This window comes from Dasypus novemcinctus, chromosome 2 (genome assembly GCF_030445035.2).
Source record: "Dasypus novemcinctus isolate mDasNov1 chromosome 2, mDasNov1.1.hap2, whole genome shotgun sequence".
NCBI lineage: Eukaryota > Metazoa > Chordata > Mammalia > Cingulata > Dasypodidae > Dasypus > Dasypus novemcinctus.
The window spans coordinates 61,103,612-61,120,088 of NC_080674.1; the positions used below are offsets into that span (position 1 = coordinate 61,103,612).

Here is a 16,477-nt window from a genome sequence, read left to right on the forward strand (position 1 = left end):
CTACAGCCTTAGGAAAATACTGTTCCACATAGTTGGAACTAGGGGTTTTCCTGTATAAAAAATAAATGGAAGCTATTCAAAACCCACTAGCTTTCTCTCTTTGAATTTTGGAGTCTGAACACAGCTGTTTGTACTCATACAATGAAAGGAAAATGGAAATTGTGATGGAAAAAAAACTGAAGTATTTTCTTATATCACACCAGGTGCTTGACATGTGTTTTATTGCTTTATTCTCACAGTAACTCCAAGAGATTGGCATTATTATCCCCATTTTTAGAAATGAGAAACCCAAGAGTCAGGCAGGTTAAATAAATTCCCCTAAGGACCCTGAATTGGTAAGTGGCAGAATGGGAATCAAATAAAAATGAAAATAAAACTAGCCCCAAATTTTACCTGTTTATATTTAAATGAACAATGTCCCATATTTCTATTAATATAATTATATATAAATGGGATCATTCTGTTTTGTATCCTGTTTTTTATTACCAAATAACTTTTCATGTCACTTTTGACTATACAGAATTTCACCATAATTATTGCTGCCATTTATTATGCCGGTCCCCACAGATGAACACAGAAGTTTTTTCTAGTTTTCCCTGTGAATATGCATTCGTGAACATACTTTTACATATGCGTTATTATCTCCTTAGGGTAACTCCTAGACTTAGCATTGTTGGGCAAAGAGAATACGCATTTACAGTTAGTACACTTTGTTCATCTATTCCCAAAAGGTTGCATTAGGCCAGATGAGGCCTGTGTCCATTTCCTCACTTCCACAGACACACCAGGTTACCCAATCCTTTCCATTTGTTCCAAAATGATGGGGCAAAATAGCATTCTTCTTTTTATTTGCATTTCTTTGATCATCAGTTAGGTTAAACATCTTTTCCTACATATTAGTCATTTATAATTCTTCCAGAAATTAATTACCCCTTTCCTTTTTCTAGTTTTCTATTGGAATCTGACTTCAAAATTCGGGGCAAGTGCTTTCTCCCACTCCTTGCTACTTTCCTATTGTCTGGGCTCTGCAGAGCCATGTGTTGTTCTATGGGGGACTTTGATCTATAGCCAAGGAAACTTAGGCAACATATGGCTAGGGTGATTAGTATAGTTCTGTAAAACATGTTCCAAGAGGGAAAACTGGCTAAGTCTGAAAAAATAGAAGGCCATAAACTTCTCTCTCACTTGTCTGCTTCAGAAATAGGTCATCTTCTGACTTTATCAGCTGTTGTTTATCTTAGAAGAAACAATGATCCATTCAGACTTAATCTTGTTCTTCTGCTCAGAGAAATTTGGATAACAGAAGAAGGGACAATAATAGTTTGGAGGAGCATCCCCAGAACTGGGGGTAGGAGGGGAGGGAGGACAACAGATGAGCACGCATGCATGTGCACACACACTCACACACACATACACACTTCTGTGCCTCAAGCAGACGTAGACCACAAAAACTCATAGATTGTTTGTGCTGAGAGATGCCCTTGGTGCAAGGAGGCCCAAAGATGTGGCATGACTTGTGTTCTCCTGATGCCCTGAGCAGAGCCACTTGATGGCCAGGAGTTAAGCATAATCCAGATTGAGTCCCCATAGCTTTTAAAACATGGGTTCTGCCTCACCAGGTGCCAGGATTATATTGAAAGGTATTAAGGCAAAAGCACTCTCTCCCAATACCCAAGAACTTGTGCAAAGGGAGCCAAGTCAACATCTTGGCATCTAAGGCTGGGCAGGGTACTGCCTGGGAAGAGGTCAGTCTGCCTTCTTGCTCCCTCTATTAAGAATTTGACCAAATCCAAAAAACAAAACAGGACTGCTATGAAGCTCTTATGGTGCTCAACTTTCTGCTTTACAAACATAACTTCTGGCTCTGAACCGAAAAACAAACAAACATACAAAACATACAAATAAACCAAACAAAACATACAAACAAACAAAAAACCCAAGGCTTCTAGATAGGCTTTTGCCCTGCCTCCTACAGACCCCAGCCTGATAGGACTAAGATGTCTGCAGGAAGGCAGGGAGAGAGGCCACACTATTCCATCTCATGGGCAGAAAAATCAGTAGCCTCGTGTTAATTCCACCAAGGTTATCCAAGACAGGCAGCCAGTCAACTACCCTCTAAAATACTCATGTTCATTCCTTCCTGAAGCTCTAACCAGCTGAAATAAAGGCTGTGTTCCACCCAGCTTAGTCCTTGGCGAGGCCGAGAAAGAGAGCCTCCATCTTTTCTCAATTTGAAATCATTTTTCTTAATTCTTTAGACATCCACGTGGACCAGTGTAAATAGTTTACATTGAGATTGCAAGCATAATGAAAAACTGGAGAAGCCTATTCAGAATGGCCTAGGATTCAACAGCAATAATTGGCATTGTACCATTTAATCCTCACAACACCTTTCCCAGGTGGATCTTTTTGTCTGTACTTTGTACATGAGGAAACGGGGAGGAAATGATAAGAAACAGCTCTTTTCTGGGCTCAGCTGATTAGCCTACAGAATTTCATGAACATTCATTGTGACTTTAAGCAGTTATTCTGAAAGACCAAGTCAAAAGGGCTGAGTCCTCTGCCTTGAAAGTTAACCCCTGACTGCTTAACAGACTGACTTCCCCCCCCAGCTTCCTTCCTGGGAAAGAGTCATCTCATGTCAATGCCTCTCTTTGGGAATAGGATATATCCCATAAAAGAAATTCTTTCCAAAACTTGGTGCTTATTTTAGAAAAGTGGTGTGGATTCCCAGCCATCTTCACACAGGAATTCTGAAACCCTGAATCAAGGATAGACTCTCAGTAAATTTCAGCAACCCTGCTAGTCATTAAAGACTCTAAAAATAAACAGCAAAGAACCAGTTAGGGGAGGTTAAACTATTGGTCCAGAATATTTGTGATCACATGTATTTTCAGCAGAGATTTGCTAATCCATGTGCTATGTTTTCCACATCCCCTTTGGAGTTTTCCTATTAACTCTCACAGTTTTAGGGGTCATTCTTTGCTGACTGAAAGTTGGGCTGCATACAAATGGTTTTTACTTCTTGCAACATTCCTTCAATTTCATTTAGCATATTTGCTTCTATTATTTTCCCCCTAACAGGATCCAAAAGAAACCAATACCTTGTTCCAAGGAGGGAAGAGTTACCACTTGCAAATATTTACGATTTATTTTGGAACCATTCATACAACACACTTTAGGGGAAACATTTAATTCCATAAATTATCCAAAATGATATTTAGACCAATACTAAGTACACACAGGGAACTCAATAAAGGCATATCAATGAATTTAATCAGGATAATAGTAGTAATGACACCCTGCATGTAAAGGAACTTTGGCTATTTTCAAAACATTTTCATACATGTCATTTTTTTAATTAAAATTATTTATTTTTAAAAATTACATTCAAAAAATATGAGGTCCCAATCAACCCCACCGCCCCCACCCCCCACTACCCCCACAGCAACACTCTCTCTCATCATCGTGACACATCCATTGCACCCGGTAAGTACATCTCTGAACATCACTGCACCCCGTAGTCAATGGTCCACATCATAGCCCACACTCTCCCACGTTCCATCCAGTGGGCCCTGGGGGGATCTACAATGTCCCGTAATTGTCCGTGAAGCACCACCCAGGACAACTCCACGTCCCAAAAACGCCTCCACATCTCATCTCTTCCTCCCATTCCCCAAACCCAGCAGCCACCATGGCTACCCTTCCCACACCCATTCCACATTTTCTCTGTGGACATTGGATTGGTTGTGTCCATTGCACATCTATGTCAAGTGGGGGCTTAGATTCCACATGGATACTGGATGCACTCCTCCTGCTTTCAGTTGTAGACACTCTAGGCTCCACGGTGTGGTGGTTGACCTTCTTCAACTCCATGTCATTTTAGATGATGCTTAAAATCCTATGGAGGACTGAGCACAGGCTCTGTGACCACACCAATGAAGCTTTAAATCCTGGCATTGCGACTTATTAACTGTGTGACCCTGGCAGTTTACTTAAGTGAGCTGAGCCTTCGCTTTCTCAGCTGTAAAATATAAATGATAATACCTTCCTTTCAGAGTTGATGAGAAACTTAAAGATAACACCTGCCAGGAGAGTAACTGGCACACATCAGGCATTTAAAATGGAAATTATTATTATAATGGAACAGGACTGATATAATTATTCCCCTCTTACAGTTGAGGCAACTGAGGCTGAAAACTTGAAATTATTTGTCCAGTCACTAGGGCCAGTAAATATCAGAGCTAGAATGTGCCACACTGTTTCAAAACCCAGTGTGAAAAGTAGAATTAATGCAAAAACAGGAGTGTTGATTTCTGGATCTTAAATAATAGTTGATATATGCTTTCAGCAGCAAAGAAGGAATTAAAGTAAAACTCTGCCTCTACGCTAGTGTTCTCAATGGAAAGCAGGATTTAATTCAGGAGAATCTCTCGTCTCATTCGGAGACAGCCAAGAGTTTCTAAGGATTCGATATGAGTTTTACCTTGACCATAATTCATATCTTTTTTCTGACCTACTTTCAAAACTGTACTATTTCTAATACAGTGATGTGGGTCACCAGTCCTTCAGCTAAAGTGAATATAATGTCTAAAGCAAAACAGACCTAGTAAGAGAAAATTGCCACCTCCAGAATTCTGCTGGCGGTTATTAGTTGTTAAAATATCATTTAAAATATGCACCTCATCCCACCAAATAATTTCTGACAAGTGACAGGCGGAACTTCTTTTTCTGTGCTTTTCACTTCTAGAACTGATTTAGTATCAATTCTATAACTGTGCTGGGATATCCTCTTCTTCTTCTTGGAAATTCTTTATAATAAGTTACTATGCTCAGCATTTTTGACAGTAATTTTTGACCTGTCTCCTGCAAGTAAGAAATTTTCGGCACCTTCCAAACAAGAGTAAAATTTGTTGATGCTCTCTGCAGGAAGCCTAACTGGGCTTTTGAGAAAGCACTGAAATAAGCTACTGAAGTCGAGGATCACACACAGTTCCATATCTTTTTAATGATGTAATAGAATATCTGTAGTACAGACCGTCACACTAGTATCAATATTAACTCTAGTGAATGAAAATGGAAGGAAACAAAGAGAGAATCCAGGACACTCACTTACCCCTTACTTCCCAGGAAATAAGTCAAAACATGCCACAATCTATAGACCACATACTTTACCTGCTACAGAGAACATCAAAATTGTAAATATTTATTTGATACTCTGCCTGGTGTGTTATTTCACCAACAACTGTTTCAAGTTATTAATAAGTTCTTTTACATCTTCGTTCTTGGCTATCATTTTATTCGCCTTTATTTCATGGTATTGCTTTTTTATATCTGCATTTCTTTGGTAGTCCTTGCATTTACTTCTATTCCTCCTTTTATCCCTCTGCTCTGTATTATATGAAAATGCTTTCAAAAGAATCAAGTACCATGAAAGATAAGGAGGTTGTAACATTATACCTCTTATCATCTCTACTTTTCCTGTCTTTTGCATTCTCACTGTTTTATCTACAACTTGTTCCTCCTGCTTTTGTCTTATCTGGCCTTCTACTGGTTTCCCAGAGTACGGCACATGAATAATAATAGAAACAGAGTTGAACATCTATTTTTTTTAATGTGGAAGTAAGCAAGGTAACATTCATGAAACACCATCTGCAAGCATAACTATTGTCCTGAAACGATGGAGGAAATTGCACAGATATAAAAGACATGTTTCTTGCCCTTAATAAGTTTAGAGCCTGGTCGGAGTGACAAGCCATACAATAAGCAACTGAAGGAGACATCTATGAGAGGGCATGGAGGTGCAGATAGAGTTCAAAGAAAGGGCCAAGTCTGAGTCAGGCAGGTAGAGTTGATGGTGAAAGGTTTCCTGAAGGTGAATTTCAAAGGAAAAGAAATAAAGATGAGAAGTCAAAGGGAGTAGGAACATCCCAGCTGACCCCCCGCCCCTCCCCCCCAATGTTATTAAATCATTTTCTGTTGTGCTCTGCAGTCTCAGAAACAATTCCATTTTCTGATTCCTTCTTTATTTCTGTTCTGAATGTATTATCAAAATCTTCTTTTGGAACTCAAGAAAGCTCTAATATGTTTTATTTCTGCAGCCTTTACTTCTGTGAACTTGCATATGCTTTTGTATATGCCTGCTTCTTTAGTTGCTTCAAGCTTTTTCAGGTTTTCTATAGAATGTATTTTTAGCATGGCATGTGAAAGGCAATATATATTTTTAAAAAGCTGTTCTATGGCATCTGCTGTTGGAGGTAAGTAGCAGAGCACAGCAGCCCTTGAGACTTTATTTCATTCCTCACCAATGCTTATATATTGTCCCTGAGGCAGTTTCATTCTATCTGCTAAAAAAGATCAGGTTGCAAAACAGCCTCCTCCACATAGAAATGGGGAAGCCAAAGACAATGATCCAAATACAGACTGAATTTGTTAGACAGTCGATCAACTTCAGTAAGCTCCAAGACTGGAATGTAATGGTTTCCACCATCTTTTCAAACAGGCTGCATCATCTTTTTCAAATTTATTTGATATTCAAATTTATTTGATTTCAAATTTATTTGAATATCAAATTGCAGTACCTGTAATTTGAAAATTTAAATTTATCATGTTTAGAAAAAAGGTCAGGTGGGGGGTAGGTAGGGAGCCTTAACAAGAAGCCAGATTCTGTACCACAAGCTTTTTGTCTGTTTAATTCATTGTTTTCTTAATTCCAGATATGGCTTGAAGCATAGGTCGCCAAAAGGAGAGCTCCCCTAAGCCTGCCTACTCCACACGAAAGTATAAAAAACCTCACCCGTCTGCTAGTAGGGGGCATGTTTTTTTTCCAAAATAAAGGCTAGAATGTAAAAACCAAATATTTAAATGGAATTCATGTAAATCTCACATTTACACAAAGATGTGCGTGATTGATCGTTCCTGAAAGCTAGCATTTCTCATAAAGGGTGCTTTTGGTAGCGAAAAGAGTACAAGAGTACAAGAAAGCATAGCTAGGGGAGACTGAGGCAGCAGAAAGAAAAGAGCAACTTTTTCACAGTCTGCAGGGGCCAGTGTTACGGCACTGATATTATTCACCCCCTTCCGTGCACATCAGGATGCTCTCCCTGCCATGGTGCACGTTTAGGAATCTACTACAATTCACATGCTTGCTTCCAATAAAGCAAATTTAATAAGACCCAAGTTTTACCCCTGTCACTTAGGGATTTAAGAAAAGGACATTATGATAAAGTTTTCCCAGTCTCTGCCTTGCTCTGTCTTTTGAATGGAGAATGAAGAGCTCTCAATCCCAGAAAGCATATCAATGTACATTTTTCTCCATTATAAGACACTGAGCTGAGCACTCTATTATATAGCCATGGGTGTTTGCACACTGCCAGCCAGTATGCAACTTAGCCTGGTTCTTTTCATCATAGGCTTGATTTAGCAGGCACATTTTCAGAGCTGACTGCTGATGGATATATCCTGGAGCCAACTTCAAAACCAGACCTTAGATATATAGTAATAAAATAAGCATAATACTTCAATTACAAATATCTACTTTGAATTACAATTTACACATCGAACTGTTCACCCCGTAAATCCTATCCTGGATTTTTAACTCAGTAAGAGTCTCCTGATTTGGTCATTAGTTTCTTCCTCAAGGTACCATTTCAATTCAGTCCTGCAATCGTACATATATAAGTCAGATTCTACCATCGTATCTAATACATGTATCTCTTGGCTAGCTGGCAGACTCTTGGAGAGATTAAGTCACCCTGCCTGGCTCAGACCAGCCTGGCAGCAGCTGAAGACCCCACAGAGTTAACCCAATTGGCATCATCTTTAAAGCCTTCAATGTGCAGATGCCAACCTCTTGGTACCAGAGTGGATTACGGCTTTCCTGTCCTATACGAGCCAGATATCGTTTTTTGAAAAGCTGTTAAACAGAGACAGGCAAACAGGCAGTCAGCATTGCGCAAGTGTCTGCCTCTGCAGAACATTCAGGAAATGACATCATTTCTGACCTGGAAGAACCAAGATGTGCATGATACACACATGCACATTCACTTGCACACATGCACATATTCACACACATACGTATACACCAGGCCCACACACAAGCATTCAAGTACACAAATGCAAACGGGAACACATGTGTGCATACATGCACACATAAACAAACACACACACACACTCATGCACTCATAGATACCGAGAGACAGAATATATAAATGGACAACTGAGTCAGAGGAAACTCTGACCCATTATCAGACCAGAAAAGGCTGGCCCACAATCTGCAACAATCAGTCTAGGAGCTGACACCATCCACAGTAAATATCCCAGAAGTCATCCCTGTAATAATTGACCCAAAATAGCCAGGACTTGATCAATAACTGACAGCTTCCCTAATTTTTGCCCCTGCTCCCAACTTAGAACCAACCAAAGAAAGCCAAATATGTTCTCCTATCCAAACATATAGAAGACCCCTCTTCTAGTCAGTCTGCCTCCAGCCTAAGCCAACAACCTCCAGTCGGGGCACCCCTGAATCCTTCCCTTTTTCTGCTCTAAAGCTTTCCCACTCCCCTGCCTGCCTTTGAGGCTCTGCCAAATGCAAATGACGGTGGCTGACCCCTTTGCTATAGCAAGTTCTGAGTAAATAGGCTTTGTTCTCATTTGGGTGGTCTTCATTTCTTTCTACAGTGCGCACACACACACGTACATGCTCCTGATACAATGGGAAAATACTTGTGAAATCCCAAATGGACAAAAACTTAAAAATTAATATCAGGCGATAGAATGGGAGTAGAGGTGCTGAGCTGATGCTTAATCTTTGCAGAATTTATAATTAGGTTGATCATAATGGTTTGGAAATGGACGGAGGTGATGGTGGTGGCACAGCAAAATGAGTGTAATTAGCAGTGCTGAAGTGTATTTGTGAATGTGGTTGAAAGGGGGAAGTTCTTGGGTCGCACATGTTGCTGGAAGGAAAGCTAGAGGATAAAACAGAGGACTGTATAACACAGTGAACTCTGGGGTCGCCAACGATTGTATATAATACAAATATACGTTCACTCAGGGTGTATAACAAAGGAGCGTTATAGTACAGGGCGTTGATAGTGAGGTGGTATATGGAGGGAAATGCACCTAAAGCATACTTCTATGAGCTATAAATGTATTCATGTTGTCATAGGTATGTTTTGTGGATAGACAGAGGCCCATGCAGTAACTACCAAAATATTAAACTCCATCCTCAGGCAAGTCCTGCTATTTTCTCAAATAAGATGTCAAAAAACTCTGGATATATAAGCCTTACCTAATGAAAGAAAACAGGCCAATATGCCAAGCTCTCATTCTTAATGCTTGCACTTATGAACCTTACCCCTGTAATAATTAAACTAAGCCTAATTATAATTAGTGCCTCAGAGTTACCTTCTGAAAACCTCCTTGTTATTCAAATATGGCTCCTCTCTAAGCTAAACTCTGAGTAAACTCACTAGCTCCTCCCCCAACCCCCAATGCAGGACATGACTCCCAGGAATGATCGTCCCTGGGATTGAGGTATGATAACCAAGCCTTAATCAGCAATGCATTTGGAAAAAGACCTTGACCAAAGGGGGAAATATTAAATTAAAAAGAGTTTTTATGGTTAAGAGATTTCAAAGTGAGTCAGAAAGTCATTCCGAGGTTATACTTGTACAGCTCTCAGGCAAACTTCACAAATTGCCACAGTAAACAAAGCCTCAAACAAAAGTTCTCCTGAGGGCTCTAGGTATGTTCAGACACCACAAGCACGTCACACAGCCTCATGAAATCAACATCCCCTCAGTGGGCCCTATTTAGGAATATATAAAAATCCATTTTCCTGATATAACATAGTTATACTCACGTATAATTCTCCTAATTATGATTCTTCCACTCCTTTTATTTGAATTTATAATTTTCAATGTACCTGTTAAATATATTTCTCAGAGACTTAAATCTTCAGATTATTCATATGGCAGTTGAACCCTGAAACCCAGCAGAGTTGCAGCAATTCCTACTCTGCTGATGCATGCAAGGAATGCCCTGCCATGCAGGGGTATCCCCTCCGTAGCGGAGCCCCACGTGCAAGGAGTGGGCCCCATAAGGAGAGCTGCCCAGCACAAAAGAAAGTGCAGCCTGCCCAAGAATGGCGACGCACACACGGAGAGCTGATGCAGCAAGATGATGCAACCAAAAGAGACACAGATTCCCAGTGCCGCTGATAAGGATGGAAGCGGTCACAGAAGAACACGCAGCAAATGGACAGAGACAGCAGACAACTGGGGGAGAGGGGGAGAGGGGAAAGAAATACATAAAAATAAATAAATCTTAAAAATATATATATATATAGCCATTTAGATTATTGGGGAAAAAAATACACAAAAAAGAATAAAGAGGGAAAAAGAATTAGCTGTCATCCCATTACCAAGTGATATCTCCCATGACATATATCCTTCTAATTACATAATACAAAGATGCATAATTTCTATAAAATTACAATTATGCTATGTATGCTGTGATTTTTTTACATGATGTGTTGTGATGGGCATTTCTTCATAAAATAACGTGTTCTTTTAAACATTTTAAAACCTGCACTTCCATTGTGTAAAAGTATTGCTACTTAACTTCATCATGAATGTTGTGAATTTCTTCATACATAAATTTTTGTGTGAATTTCTAATTACTTCCTTAGAATAGATTCAATTTAAAGGGCAAATGTCTCAACAAATTTTGAACCAATTTATACTCCCACTGACAGTATAGTAAGGATGACACCCTGGATGACAATGATAGATAGATAGATAGATAGATAGATAGATAGATAGATAGATAGATAGATAGATTTTTTTTAAAAGCTCTGCTAGATTGATAGGGGTGCAAAGTATGTCAAAGGCACTCATGTCATACAAATCCAGGTTACTGTTTATGACAGAAAGTTAATTTCTGAATATGCACAGAGGTTCTTATACATTTCAGAATTGCAAACCTTTTTGAGAATCAGATGAAACTTATGAACATCTTTCTATAAAAATGCTCAAATACAGCAAAATAGATTCCTGGAGCTCATCCTTCAGCAAACTCAGGGCTGTCTTCTCACCATATGAGCTATATGGAATTTCTAGACCATTTGCTCCTTTGTAAACTGGGACTCAAATCATCAGTTCAAGCTCACAGTGCATATACACTTTAGTGGGAAAGGATGCAGCTTGATCAATGACTTTTGGTTTCCAGTTCTGCTCTATATCTAAGAGGCTGTTGGTCCTATCACAAGTCACAACTCTAGGATCCCTTCATCTCTAAATCTCCGGAACTCTAAAACAATGGCAGCCTTCACTAGCATATCATAAATACCTGCTATGTGGGTTGTCTGTAGTTATTTTCTATACCCCAGCTGTCTTTTCATTGACATTCAGGAAGAGCCAAGACCTTCCTCAACTCTGTCCATCTGATATCTGTTCCAGGAATACAAACTGATGTCAGTACTCTTGAATGCATACATCTGATTATGTACCATGCTAGACTGGAAACTTCTTAGAGATACAAACTGTGTTTAACTCAACTCTCCTGCCTGTGTCTAACTTACCCAGCTTATTACCCAGTAAATGTCTGTAAAAATGAATCATGCTAAGCAGAAGAGAATAAAGTCAAATAAAATGCTCTCTGTTTTGTTTTGGTTGACTATAACACTACAAAATGTCTAAACAGGCATATTCATTTCTTTGGCTACCTTTCCAGCTTAAACAAAATGTTTATACTTTGATTCTCTTTCCATTCAACTACTATAGTGTCATGTTTTGGGACTTGGGTGTCCCCTGCTAGTCCCTAAAACTAGCAGAAATTCTCTCTTTTCCCCTCCCTTTTTTTCCTCCTCTCCTCCCCCACCCCTAATGAATAAGCCTCTTCACAGCATTTGAGATTTTTCTCTTCTTTTCCTGTTAACCCACATCCAATTTCACCTTTCTTCTTCACTCTATTTCTGGCTTCGTTCAGCCCAACCCCTTTGCCTTTTTCCCTTTCCAATTATGCCTAACCAAATGTCCTTTTCTTATATTCTACTTTTCATATTCTCTCCTACATCCTCACCACCCTACTCTTTGTGTGGTCCTCAGACTCTTAGAGGGCTACATTTTGGAGATAGTTCTTTTAAATTGAGGTTAGATGCATTAATACTTATGAGGAATACTTGCGCCCAGTAAGTTTCCCTGACACAGGACAGGGCCTCTGGGTGTGGAGGATGATGTAAAGGAATAAACAAGGGCCAGGTTTGGGGAGCCAACCAGAGGTGAGGACAGGATGAAAAGGAACTTGGGCAGCTTGTCCAGCACCACAGATCCCACCATGGGTCAACCCTCAAGAAAATTGAGAAGGAGAGGCCAGCCCTGTGAGGAAGGGAAGGATAAAGTAAAGGGGAAGTCCAAGAAGCAAAAGGCTTAACAGGAATCCAAAGAATCAAAAGAGTGGCAACTAGAACCCTTGGCAGCAGCTACTGGTACAACAGAAAGACAGGCACTGGACTCCCAAGAGCAATCATTCTTAGAGGATAGTCTAACGGAGAAAACACAGAAAGGAAGGACCAGCTTCCTGCAGAATGACAGGGGAGAAAGCCAGGCAGGCCACATCATGTAAATATTTCCTATCCTTGGTCTCCATTTCAAGGTCTCTTTTTATACCTTGTCTTCCTATCTTGGAATGCTACAGTCCCCACCCTTCCCTTTTAGCCTAACTCATGCCCTAGGCCTTGACTTAGACGTCACTTCCTGCAGGAATCCATCCCCACCCCACCCCTACCATGTGTTTTCACAGTACTCTAGTCTATCGGAGCACTTAGCATTCTTTAGTGTCATTAGTCCATTAGTTGTCTGTCTTGCCAACTAGACTGAAGCTTTTTGAGGTCAGGATCTTAGTCTTTGTCCCATCACTTTATCTTTAGCATCTAAAGTGATACCCAATGAAAATTAGTTGCTCAGTAATCTGTATGTTATTAAGAGGCAAACTCTACTTTCACCATTTCTGGAGAAAGTCCACTACCACCTTTAATAGAACACAAAACCAAATTAACAATTCTTTCATAGCAGAACCAGACTTGCAGTTGTCTAAACAAAGATCTGTTTTCTCCTTGAAACTCTAATATTTTACAAACCTCAACACCTCACCTCCCAAAGCTTCCTTTGAGTCCTTTGATCAAGCTCCCCTTTAATCACATCACAATTTCCTTCAGTGACTTACTTTTTAATAATCAAAAAGTGTCTTAGGAAAATATTAGAATTTTTCATACAATGTTTATTATTTGTATGCTTTTTATAAAACCAAGTTTTATTAATCCCCATTACGCCTATCAGTTGTGATTAACTCTGATCTCTCATGCTAAGCTGGACAGTGGCATGACCAGCATGGCCAAACTGCCAAGAGCCATGCTAGATTTAAAGAGTGTGGCTCTGGGAAGCGGACTTGGCCCGGTGGTTAGGGCATCCGTCTACCACATGGGAGGTCTGCGGTTCAAACCCCGGGCCTCCTTGACCCATGTGCAGCAGGCCCATGCGCAGTGCTGATGCGCGCAACGAGTGCCCTGCCACGCAGTGGTGTCCCCCGCGTAGGGGAGCCCCACACACAAGGAGTGCACCTCTAAAGGAGAGCCGCCCAGCGCGAGAGAAAGTGCAGCCTGCCCAGGAATGGCGCCGCCCACACTTCCCGAGCCGCTGACGACAACAGAAGTGGACAAAGAAAGAAGACTCAGCAAATAGACACAGAAAACAGACAACCGGGGGGGAGGGGGGAGAATTAAATAAATAAATATATCTTTAAAAAAAAAATAAAAAGAAGAGTGTGGCTCTGTTCATATATTTTGAGAGCCTGGTAACAGGTTGTCACATATTTTAGTCCTCATAATGTTGACAATTATTGAAATGTTTTTGATAAATTGTGAAATGCAATTGGGTCTCAGAAATACAAAACAATGACAGTTTTTTCATGATTGTAATTATTTTTCAATTTTTACTAGTGGTCCCCTTTTTTGTGATTCACAGGAAACTTCCAGGATAGGACATTGCTGCTTCATCTTAATTTTGCTATTAAGCTTTTATTAAACTACTCTCATCATGGAAAAAGAAGAATTACTCCGTCAACCCACAGGACAATTATTGTTACTGCTGTCAGTAATGTTTTCCTTGGGAAAGAGACAATAATTCATTCCCCAACATTCTTGGGCACTTAACATGAGCCAGACCCTGAATGCAGAAAAACAAATAGGATATGTTCCTTTTCTTGAGTAATTCACAGTTTGGTTGACAAGTTAGTCTGGTCAACCTCCATGATAAAGGGCAGAATGAAAGCTGTGCAAAAATAGAACATAAAAAAGTAATTTTTTGTGAGGTACAAAGTGTAAACTATAATGTAAATTGTAGACCATGGTTAGTAGCAATGTTTCAATATGTGTTCACCAATTGTAACAAATGTACCACACTAATAAACGATGTTGTTGGGGAAAACTGGGGCAGGCAGAGAGGGTAAGTTATATGGGAATCCCCCTATATTTTTTATGTAACATTTATGTAGTCTAAAGCTTCAAAAATAAAACATTTCCCTTTTTTGTTAAAAAAAAAAGTATTTGAGTGGAGGGAACTGGGAAGACTTCATGGATAAATGATATTTACCTTCAGTCTTGAAGAATGAGTAAAATTTTGGTAGGTGAAAGGTGAATAGAAAGGTATTTCTTGCTAAAAGAGCTTAAAGGACACAGTAATAATGGAAACTTTCAATTAGTCCATTATGAGGAGAGCATGGTGTGCAGGAAGGGAAGAACGAGGTGATACAGATGGGTGAAGCAAGGTCATGTAGAACCTTGGATGTCACCAACAATAGGCTGTTTATGTTTGCAGAAGTTGTTATGGCATGATTTGGGTTTAGAAAGACAATTTATGGAAAGAGTGTAAAGGCTGGATTGGCAAGCCAAGAAATGGGAAGCAAGTGGTAAGGCAGCTACTGCAAAAGCCCACGCAAGCGATGCTGAGGTTACGATTGAACAGTGACAACAGAGATGGAAAGAAATCAACACCTGTTATGGAGGCAGAATCAAGATAACTTCTACACCCTTGAAATCCCTTCTCCCACAGTGTTTAAAACAGTGCCGAGGGAAGCAGATGTGACTCAAGTGATTGAGTTCCGTCCTATCACATTGGAGGTCCCTAGTTCAGTTCCTGATGCCTCCTAAAAAAGACAGCGAGGTGATGAGCCAGGCAAGCACAGCAAGTTGACAGAACAAGATGGTGCAACAAGAGACACAAGAAGAAAAACATAATGAGAGACACAACAATTCAGAGAACAGAGGTGGCTCAAGTGATTAGATGCCTCCCTCCCATATCAGAGATCCAAGGTTGGGTTACTAGTTTCCGGTGCCTCCTAAAGAAACAGGGAAGATGAACAGCTAGAGCAAGTGCAAACAATGAGGGGGAGGGGAGAAATTAATTAATTAAATATAATCTTAAAATAAAAAACAGTGCTGAACTTATTATAGAAACTTAATAAATGCTTAAGTTAAAAATATAGAATTTATTATGTGCTGGTGACTCTCATGTTCACCAAAATATAACTTATTATAAACTCCAAAGAATAAAGAAGTAATCTGACAGACAATCATCTGCCAATACATTATTCTATGAGCAAATCCAAGGAGATAATACTATACTATAGAAATTAAGGAAATAAATTATTAATTACAATGGCTGCTATATATATGAGCATGATACAAACTTCTTTTCCATCTCATTTATTCTTAAAACTGCATATAGGGTAGGAATTATTGACCCCATTCTACGGATAAGGACACTCAGGAATTGGCGTTATTTTTCCAACGGTATACAACTAGTGAATAACAACGCAGCTATTTGAGCCCAGGTTTGTTTGCTCTGAATCCCATATTCTTAACTGCTACAGTATATTATATATTTTAGTATAGGGAAAAATATTTTTAAGGTAAAAGAGCTTAGTTCACATTTCAAGCACCACGTTAATGCTAAATGAAGACAATATTGTTGCCAAAAATACATTTGAAGGTGGAGAAATAAGTCATAAGTCAAATGCACAACCATATATCCAATGTGCTCAGTAGGAAGGTAACATATTTAGTTACTTTTCAGACAACTGATATATTCAATGTAATACAGCTAATCAACAACCATGTAAAAATAAAATTAACAAATTATCAGGAAACCTAATACAAGGCAGAATCATTGGGGCTGATTTCATAAATTAAATATGGAGGGACGCAGACATGGCTCAACTGATAGAGTGTCCGTTTACCATATGGAGGGTCCAGGGTTCGATCCCCAGGGCCTCCTGACCCATGTGGTAAGCTTGCTCATGCTCAGTGCTGCCGCGTGCAAGGAGTGTCGTGCGGCACAGGAGTGTCGCCGCACCTGGTTGTCCCCATGTAGGGGAGCCCCACGTGCAAGTGTGCACCCCACAAGGAGAGCCGCCCCAA

The 16,477-nt window shown here is 39.8% G+C and overlaps 1 long non-coding RNA gene across 2 annotated transcripts in view; it reads left to right on the plus strand.

Annotated features, from left to right (window-relative positions):
• Window positions 1–16,477, plus strand: part of LOC131280739 (uncharacterized) — a 42,974-nt gene that overhangs the window by 4,657 nt on the left and 21,840 nt on the right. The window contains exon 3 of one of the 2 annotated variants that reach the window (XR_009188434.2): window positions 6,717–6,837. The exons of the other annotated variant lie outside the window; for it this stretch is intronic. This is a non-coding gene — a long non-coding RNA (uncharacterized lncRNA). Of the gene's footprint in view, window positions 1–6,716; window positions 6,838–16,477 lie in introns of those variants that run through there. 2 annotated transcript variants of the gene reach the window in all.